We start from the raw sequence: 10,158 nt of genomic DNA, 5'->3' as shown, positions 1-10,158 counted from the left end.
CACCCATTGAAAAGGGGAGGAAAAAACCAGGGAAAATACTGAAGACTTTTCCTACCCTGCATTTCTACCCTAGCAACCGACTTCTCCCTGTCCCCCCTGTCGTAGAAGTTTTCCATTCCCACTCATTAACGACTCCTGCCCGCAACAAACAACAACAAGAACAAGCCTAACAGCCAATGCAGTATTCCGTGACTATTTCCGAGTATGTCCAGCATTTTTAACCACAGGTCCATAAAGCCATATACAACCGGTGCATTGGTTGCATACGATGCACGCACTACACTTGTCTTCTGTTGAATGAAAACACACAGACACAGACATACACAAACACATGTTTACTGAGTCTCTATTTTCTCTCCCTTCCGCTCTCCGTCTCTCTCTCTCTCTCTGTGTCTTTCTCTGTCTGTCACCTTCTCAGGCATCACAAGCACACAGACACACACATGTACATATAAATACATTAATATATGCATACTTAGATTTATGTGCATACATATACACACATATTTTGATTTTATTTTATTTTGTGAAATAAAAAACCTCTTCCCCCTTTTTTTTTTTAAAAAAAAATATACATAGTTTGTTATTTTTTTTTGTTTGGTATGACCATGTTGTTAAATTCATTTCAGGTTCAATCCCAGTGTGCAACACCTTTGCCATGTGTCTCCTATTTTTAGATGTATGATGTGTCTGTTGTGTAAGTTAATTTCCCAATCACTAGGTTTCAGGTTCAATCTCACTGTGTGACACCTTTGGCATTTGTCTTTTACCTATTTCAGTCATTAGACTGCAACCATACCTGGCCACCACCTTGGATTTTTAGTCAATTTAATCAACCCTGGGATAGTTTATTTTTTTTCTAAGCCTTGTACTTATTCTGCTGGTCTCTTTTGCTAAACCGCATAATAGGACCGAAATGTGCCAATCTGTGCTTGGTGATCCTAGCTTCTAGTGACATTTTCTGCCTGATCTGCTTAAGAACCTCTCCATTGGTGAGCCTTGCTGTCCATGGAATCGGTAAAAGTCTTCTCCATCACCAAAGCTCGAATGCATTAATTCTCTTCTGGTCACACACACGCATAATTAAATATGTTTAAATTATACAGATATATATACATCATCATCATCATTGTTCGACCGTGGTCGAGACAATGGAATTTACCATCCTACGCCAGACTTCACGGTCCATCATAGCATTACGGAGGTCCTGTTGCTGGATGCCTGTATCCCTGGAGATTACATCAGGATAGGAGAGTGTGCGCCCTCTGGTGTTGCGAGTAGATGGCTTCCAGAGAAGAGTAGAAATTACTTCTTTTTCAGCTCTACAACAATGTCCAGCAAACTGGACTCTCCTACCTTTCACAAGAGATGACACAGGTGGTAATTTCCCATATATTTGCATTTTAGTTGGATGCACATATCTTTAGACCTTCTTTAGTCGTGAATAACAATGGGATTACACCTAGAAAGTGGCCCTTCAAGGTACAAATCCAGGCAAGGTTGTTTGTGGAAGTCCAGCAGTTGCCTAAACATGCCAGTCTTCCAACTCTATGCCACCAATGTTGTCCAAGAGAAAAGCAAAAGGGGCTGATACAGCTTGGCACTAGTGATGTCACAACTAATTTCTATAGCTAAGTGAACTGGAGCAACATGAAAATAAAGTGTCTTGCTCAAGAACACAACACACAGCCTGGCCCAGGAATTGAACTCACTACCGCATGATTGTAAGCCCAACGCTCTAACCATTGAGCCATATACCGTTACTCACTCACACACACACACATACCTTAGCCAATTTACAGACTTTGGATCATAGAAATTCATTGTTTTATTAAACCAAAATCTATCACTAAGCTATCTCCAAAGAAGTGATTTGACCTCATTGTAATAAAAATTATGACAAAGTTCAATGTAACAGGACAGACAATTTCAGCAAATTCTAGCTATAAGTTTATAGTGTGACACAGGAGTGGCTGTGTGGTAAGTAGCTTGCTAACCAACCACATGGTTCCGAGTTCAGTCCCACTGCGTGGCATCTTGGGCTAGTGTCTTCTGCTATAGCCTCGGGACGACAAAAGCCTTGTGAGTGGATTTGGTAGACGGAAACTGAAAGAAGCCTGTCGTATATATATATATGTGTGTGTGTGTATATGTTTGTGTGTCTGTGTTTGTCCCTCTAGCATTGCTTGACAACCGATGCTGGTGTGTTTACGTCCCCGTCACTTAGCGGTTCGGCAAAAGAGACCGATAGAATAAGTACTGGTTCTTACAAAAGAATAAGTCCCAGGGTCGATTTGCTCGACTAAAGGTGGTGCTCCAGCATGGCCACAGTTAAATGACTGAAAAGAGTAAAGAGAAAGAATGTGCTAAGACAGTTGGTACAGGCATGGTTGTGAGGTCATTGAGTTTGGTTTGAAGCTCTTGGTTTCAGGTTCTATCCTGCAGCGTGACATCTTCGTCATGTGTTAGTAACTAGTACACATGGTATGTTACCAAAAGATATTGGTGTATCTCAGGCCAATGATAAGTTTCCCCAATGATAAGTCGCTACCCCTCCCCGATATCACCTCCTACATCTACCTGTTCATTCTTTCCTCCTAGCTCAACTTTACTTCTCTTAGCATGGCACCCCCTCTCACCATCCTACTATGGTGTCACCCTGGTATCTATCTGTCCTTGGTGTTATCATTCCACTGTGGAGATGTTTATATCAAAACAAAAAGTTGCAAAAAGATTTTGGTATTATTTGTTCTCCATTACACACGTTTCATTTGTTAATAGGAATTACAAAATTGTACATGTTGGATAAACAGGTGAGAAGTTTCAGAAATTGTTCAGACAAACCCGGTTGGTTTGGATGATGTGGCTGTAAAACCTGCTCTGTGTAAGCATTTGACTTGTTTGGGCACGCTTACGTTAAACTTTTTTCTGTCAAAACGCTAAAAATAATTGACCGACAAAAAAAAAAAAACAGCCAAGATTCAACCAATCAGCTCAATTACAGAAATAAAATTCAATTCAAATTCTCATATTCGAAACCAGTCAATTGGGTATTTCCTCAGGGAGAATTTCAAAAGGAAGTTACATTTCTATATGTAGGGCTAACCTACGACAAACTCAGCTGTGTGTATCTTTTCTTGAACGCAAGCATTCATTAGAAAAACAAGACTAATAGTATGAATGTGTTTGATATAGCAATGGGATTGGCAGATTCTGCCCAAGTTACAGATTTAGTTGGGATTTATCTTTTTATCCTAGGAAGGGAGTTTCCTGACCTTGAAGGAGTTCTTTATAGGGATGCTGCCCTTTTTACCATTATAAACATGTCTAATAGGAAGATAGAACTATATAAGAAAAAGTCTCACAGGTTTTTAAGAATTTTGGACTCTCTATAACGATTAAAAATGGGCATGAATCGGTAAACTTCCTTGACGTTAATCTAAATCTTGTTACCGGTGAATATCAACCATAACATAAACACAGCTCTAATCGTAGGTATAGTAACTTCGAAAGCAACCACACAGGTTCTGTGAAAACTTTTTTAGTTTGTAATATTTCTAAATGAATTTTAAATTTATCATCTTATAAAGAAATTTTTGATAAAAATGCCGATTATTATAATGTCACACCTAATAAAACTGGATATAAATAGAAATTAGTATATTGTCCCCATAATGTAAATATTAGCACCTCCAACAACATAAATATTTCCGATGCTAACATGGATTTAAATCTAATAACCGGAAAAACGAAGAATAAATCGAAAAATATTAAAGATAAGAATATTAAAGCCCAAAGACAAAATATGAGAAACAATGTAATACTTTGTTGTTTTAATCTTTCTTATACTAACCGGAGTAGGAATAAAAAGATTAAAAAGCAAACATCTTATTCAATAATAATTGAAAATGTAGAGAATAGTCTAATAAGAACAAAACTATTTGGTTTACTATTCCATTCACTAAACAAATTAAGGGTAATACGGTCGGTACTTGATACAAACGCTTTTCCAAACATTTTGCAAAAGAAAATAGTTATTATTAACTCTAGACTTTTTAGAATTGCTCAGTATGTAGAAGAAGCGTAGGTAGAAATTCATTAAGATGTGCCCGGTGCAAGCTATGGACACATAAGAGGTGCAGCAATATCAGAGGAAGGTTAAAAGGGAAAATAAGTCTTTATGTGTGGCAGATGTACTGGGGCAATAAACACTTGAAATGTACAGAAAATAGACTCCATCAAATGCCAGTGGGGTATACCCAGAAGTAGATGATAGCTCCTGTTATCTAGGTGACCAAGTCAGCAGTGGAGGTGGATGCTCTGAGGGCATAGCTACTAGAATAAGAATAAGGGCAAAGTTCAGAGAGCTTTTACTTTTGTTGGTAGCTAAGTTCCTCAGAGCGAAAGGCAGATTGTATGATGCCTGTGTGAGAACAGCCATGCTGCTCGGCAGTGAAACATGGGCTGTGACTGCTGAGGACCTGCAGAGAATTGGAAAAAAATGAAGCTAGCATGCTTTGCTGGATGTACAATGGCAGTGTGCCTTTACAACAGTGTAAGAGAGAAAAATTGAGCAAATGTGGCACCACATGTATGGTCATGTGAGGTGTATGGATGAGGATAGCTGTGTAAAGAAGTGCTGATCTCTAACCGTGGAGGGAACCTGTGGAAGAGGCAGACCCAGGAAGACATGGGACAAGGTGGTGAAGCACGATCTTCGAATGTGGAATCTCACAGAGACGATGACGGGTGATTGTGACCTTTGGCAATAACAGCTTCCGTGCCATTGACATGCAAATGCACCTGTGTTGGTGACATATAAGAGGCACTCACTACACTCTCGGAGTGGTTGGTGTTAAGAAACCAAGCCAAATTCAGGCTGGAGCCTGGTATAGCTCTCCTGCTAACCAGTTCCAGTCAAACTGTCGGATCGTTTCCTTTTGAACGGCACTTTGTAACATAATTTCTAGGTAACTAAAAAGTTTTAAACTTCGTATACTGGTAGAATGTGTATATAAAACATCATTTTCTCTTGGCTTTATTGAGAAAATTCTATAGGTTGTGAGATATTTCGGCAATTTTAACCTATCACTGGAGTCCATTTAGGTAAATAACATTCTGTGCATAATGAATATGTCCCTCCTTTAAGAAACAGATTGGGTTTACTCTTTTTTTTACTCTTTTTTACTTATTTCAGTCATTTGACTGCAGCCATGCTGGAGCACCGCCTTTAGTCGAGCAAATCAACCCCGGAACTTATTCTTTGTAAGCCCAGTATTTATTCTATCGGTCTCTTTTGCCGAACCGCTAAGTTACGGGGATGTAAACACACCAGCATCGGTTGTCAAGCAATGCTAGAGGGACAAACACACACATATATATATATATATATACATATATATGACAGGCTTCTTTCAGTTTCCATCTACCAAATCCACTCACAAGGCATTGGTCGGCCCGGGGCTATAGCAGAAGACACTTGCCCAAGATGCCACGCAGTGGGACTGAACCCGGAACCATGTGGTTGGTTAGCAAGCTACTTACCACACAGCCACTCCTGCGCCTATTTTATTTACATTTGTGAAGAAAAAAGATACCCTTCCCCCACCCCTACCCCTAACCCTAAATCTAAAATAGATTGAAATGCAATAGATTAATACTAGGGTTATAATTATGCGTGACAATTTCATACGACACCGCTACGGAAAATGGGATTTTTTTCTAGTTTTTTTCAGTTTTTAAAATAATTTCTAGGTAACTAAAAAGTTTTAAACTTCGTATACTGGTAGAATGTGTTTATAAAACATCTTTTTCTCTTGGCTTTATTGAGAAAATTCTATTCTTTGTAAGATATTTGTTGTTTTTTTTTCTGCAATTTCAACCAATCAATGACGTCTGTTGAGGTAAAAAATATTCTGTGCCGTATGAATATGTCCCTAGTTTAAGAATCAGATTGGGTTTATTTACATTTCTGAAGAAAAAAAGCTACCTTTCCCCCACCCCTAACCCCAACTAACCCTAAAACAGATTGAAATGCAGTAGATTGATACTAGGGTCATAATTATGGGTGACAATTTCATATGACACCACTAGAAAAAAACTGCCGTTCAAACTGAAATGATCCAAGAACTAAATTTTATCTAACAGAATCAAATTAATACATTTCTAAAGCAGGGTCCAGTGTCTGTTTGATATGTATTAAGCCATTAAAAATTCTTAAAAACATTTTTTTGTACCGTGTGTATAATATGTTTTAGGATGAAAACGAAACATGGCTCTTTTCAGTTTGAACGGCAGTTTTTTTCTAGTGGTGTCATATGAAATTGTCACCCATAATTATGACCCTAGTATCGATCTATTGCATTTCAATGTTTTAGGGTTAGGGGTGGGGGGAGGGCATATTTTTTTTTTCTTCAGAAATGTAAATAAACCCAACCTGTTTCTTAAACGAGGGGCATGTTCATACGGCACAATGTTTTCACCTCAATAGACGTCATTGATTGGTTGAAATTGCAGAAATTGAAGAAAAAAACCCCAACAAATATCTTACAAACCATAGAATTTTCTCAATAAAGCCAAGAGAAAAAGATGTTTTATAAACACATTCTACCAGTATACGAAGTTTAAAAGTTTTTAGTTACGTGGAAATTATTAAAAAAAACTGCCGGTCAAACCGAAAAGATCCTATGTTTTAGGATGAAAACTAAACAATACAATTCTAAAACTGAGTATATTTAATCTTTATTCATCTACATAACAACAAAACTATATTTAACACAACACACCGTATGCAAATTAACTACTTTTAAAGATCAGAGCCTGTATACTCAATACAGGATACAACACATTGCATATAATTGAACAATATCTCCGGATTTCTGGAAATTCCGGAGTTTTGAATGACGGATAAGAGGTCCGGTACAAAAGCAAAATAGGATTAATGTAGGAGGAGGGGAAAGAGGTAAAAAGAAACAGGAGGTAGGATGTAACCGGAAAGCAGTTCAGTTCAGCAGTGAATGATACTATTACTTAATAATGATGGAGGAGACGATGATAATGCCTTTACCATAGGCACAAAGGCCACAATTATTGTTAATAATATTAATAATAATAATTGTTTCTTTAATTGTATTTTAAGAGCGACGGATGTGGGATGTAATAACACTGAAAACTGCTGCTTTTATTATAAGTATTTATAAGTATTTATTTAGTAATGGTAATAAAAAATAATACTGAGACTATTGTTCAAATTATGTTATAATTTCAACAAATAAAGACTTAATTTAGTAATATAATTAAAAAAAATAAAGGAACATTTACTCGTGCATATATATATATATATATATATATACATATATATACACACGTGTATATCATGGGTGTACGTAAGGAACGTGGTAAGCGCGAGAGATATGAGATGATATAATTATAGAGATATAGAAACTAACAGCTTAAGAAAGAAAGAGAAATAGAATTGGAGAGAGAGACATAAAGATAAACATAGAATGAGAGAGAGGGAGAAAGTTGAGGAAGGTAAGGCAGCATAAAGAGAGGGAGTGAGTATCACGGAGAGAGGAAGAGATCTGAAGCGTAGAGGGAGATACATAAAGGTACAGAGAGAGAAAAGAGATAAAGAGAGGGAGTGAGCTGAAGCTTAGAGGGAGATACATAAAGGTACAGAGAGAGAAAAGAGATAAAGAGAGGGAGTGAGCATCACGAAGAGAGGAAGAGGGAGATACATAGAGGTACAGAGGGAGTGAGCATTACGGAGAGAGGAAGAGAGCTGAAGCGTAGAGAGAGATACATAAAGGTACAGAGAGGGAGTGAGAAACAGAAATAAACAGAGGGAGTGAGCATCTCGGAGAGAGGAAGAGGGAGATACATAAAGGTACAGAGAGGGAAGAGAGCTGAAGCATAGAGGGAGATACATAAAGGTACAGAGACGGAGTGAAAAACAGAGTGAAAAGAGAGCTAAAGAGAGGGAGTCAGCATCAAGGAGAGAGGAAAAGAGCTGAAGCATAGACGGAGATACATAAAAGTATGGAGAGGGAGTGAGAAACAGAGAGAGGAGAGAGATAAACAGAGGGAGTGAGCATCACGGAAAGAGGAAGAGAGCTGAAGCATAGAGGGAGATACATGAAGGTACAGAGAGAGGAAAGAGATAAAGAGAGGGAGTGAGCATCACGGAGAGAGGAAGAGGGAGATACATGAAGGTACAGAGAGGGAGAGAGGAGAGAGATAAACAGAGGGAGTGAGCATCACGGAGAGAGGAAGAGAGCTGAAGCGTAGAGGAGATACATAAAGGTACAGAGAGAGGAGAGATATAAAGAGAGGGAGTGAGCATCACGGAGAGAGGAAGAGGGAGATACATGAAGGTACAGAGAGGGAGAGAGGAGAGAGATAAACAGAGGGAGTGAGCATCACGGAGAGAGGAAGAGAGCTGAAGCGTAGAGGGAGATACATAAACGTACAGAGAGAGGAGAGATATAAAGAGAGGGAGTGAGCATCACGGAGAGAGGAAGAGAGAGATACATGAAGGCACAGAGAGGGAGAGAGGAGAGAGATAAGCAGAGGGAGTAAGCATCACGGAGAGAGGAAGAGAGCTGAAGCGTAGAGGGAGACACATAAAGGTACAGAGAGAGGAGAGATATAAAGAGAGGGAGTGAGCATCACGGAGAGAGGAAGAGAGAGATACATGAAGGCACAGAGAGGGAGAGAGGAAAAAGATAAACAGAGGGAGTGAGCAAGAGAGCTGAAACGTAGAGGGAGATACATAAAGGTACAGAGAGAGGAGAGATATAAAGAGAGGGAGTGAGCATCACGGAGAGAGGAAGAGAGCTGAAGCATAGAGGGAGATACATAGACGTACAGAGAGGGAGTAAGAAACAGAGAGAGGAGAGAGATAAAGAAGTATAGAGGGAGGTAAAAGGAAAAGAGGGGGAAACAGAGAGAGAAGGGAGAGGAAGAAATATAATGACACAGATAAGAGAGAAAGAGTGAAAAAACGTAAACAGTGACAAAATATGGAGGTTATCAGAAGAGAGAATGAAAAAATGAGGACGAATGGAAAATAGTCAGAGTGAAATGAGTGTGAGAATGGCTGACGGGGAAAGGGTGAGAGTATGAAGATGAGAGAGAGGGAGTGAGGGAGAGAGTGAAAGAAAGCTTGTGATAATAGAGAGGGGGAGTGAGAGCATTTGAAAGGCAAAGATGGAGAGTGAAAGAGTGAGGGAGAGAGAAAGGAGGAGTGGAAGGCAAGTGAAAGACAAGCAGAGAGAGAGAGAGAGAGAAAGAGTAAGGAAGAGATAAAAACAGAGGCAAAGAGAGAAAGTGAGTGTGGGAGAGATAAAGACAGAAATAGAGAGAGAGTGGGAGATATAAAGACAGAGAGAGAGTGGGAGATATAAAGACAGAAATAGAGAGAGAGTGGGAGAGATAAAGACATAAATAGAGAGAGTGAAAGAAAGATAAAGCCACAAATAGAGAGGAAGTGTGAGAGAGATAAAAACACAAATAGAGAGAGGGTGAGAGAGATAAAGACATAAATAGAGAGAGTGAGAGAGAGATAAAGACACAAATAGAGGGAGAGTGAGAGAGAGTGGGAGAGAGATAAAGACACAAATAGAGAGAGAGAGTGGGAGAGATAAAGACATAAATAGAGGGAGTGAGAGAGAGATAAAGACACAAATAGAGAGAGAGTTGAGAGAGAGAGAGAGAGAGATGGACAAAGATGGAAGGTATTAAAGTATGGAGTTGACAGATGCGAAAAGAAGGCAGCAAGAGGCGACGAAGATGAGATGGACGCGGGACTTGAAGCAAGCAACAATAGCAACACAACAACAACAGCAGCAGCAGCAGCAATAGCAACAATAGCAACAACAACAAAATTAGGGACCAGATCTGCGGTGGAGGCGGTGTCGGCGGAGGCTGGTGTGGTGGAGGCGGTGGAGAACTGGGATTATTCTTTCTTCTAGATAGGATTCTAGATAACACTTAGGCACACAGACACACACACATACATACATACATACACGCACACACAGGCACATACACACACACATATATATATATACTCACACACATTCATATATATATATATATACACACACACATATATATATATACTTACATTTATACACACAAACACATACATTCATA

This window comes from Octopus sinensis, linkage group LG28, assembly GCF_006345805.1.
Source record: "Octopus sinensis linkage group LG28, ASM634580v1, whole genome shotgun sequence".
NCBI lineage: Eukaryota > Metazoa > Mollusca > Cephalopoda > Octopoda > Octopodidae > Octopus > Octopus sinensis.
Note: the sequence above shows the minus strand (reverse complement) of the source record.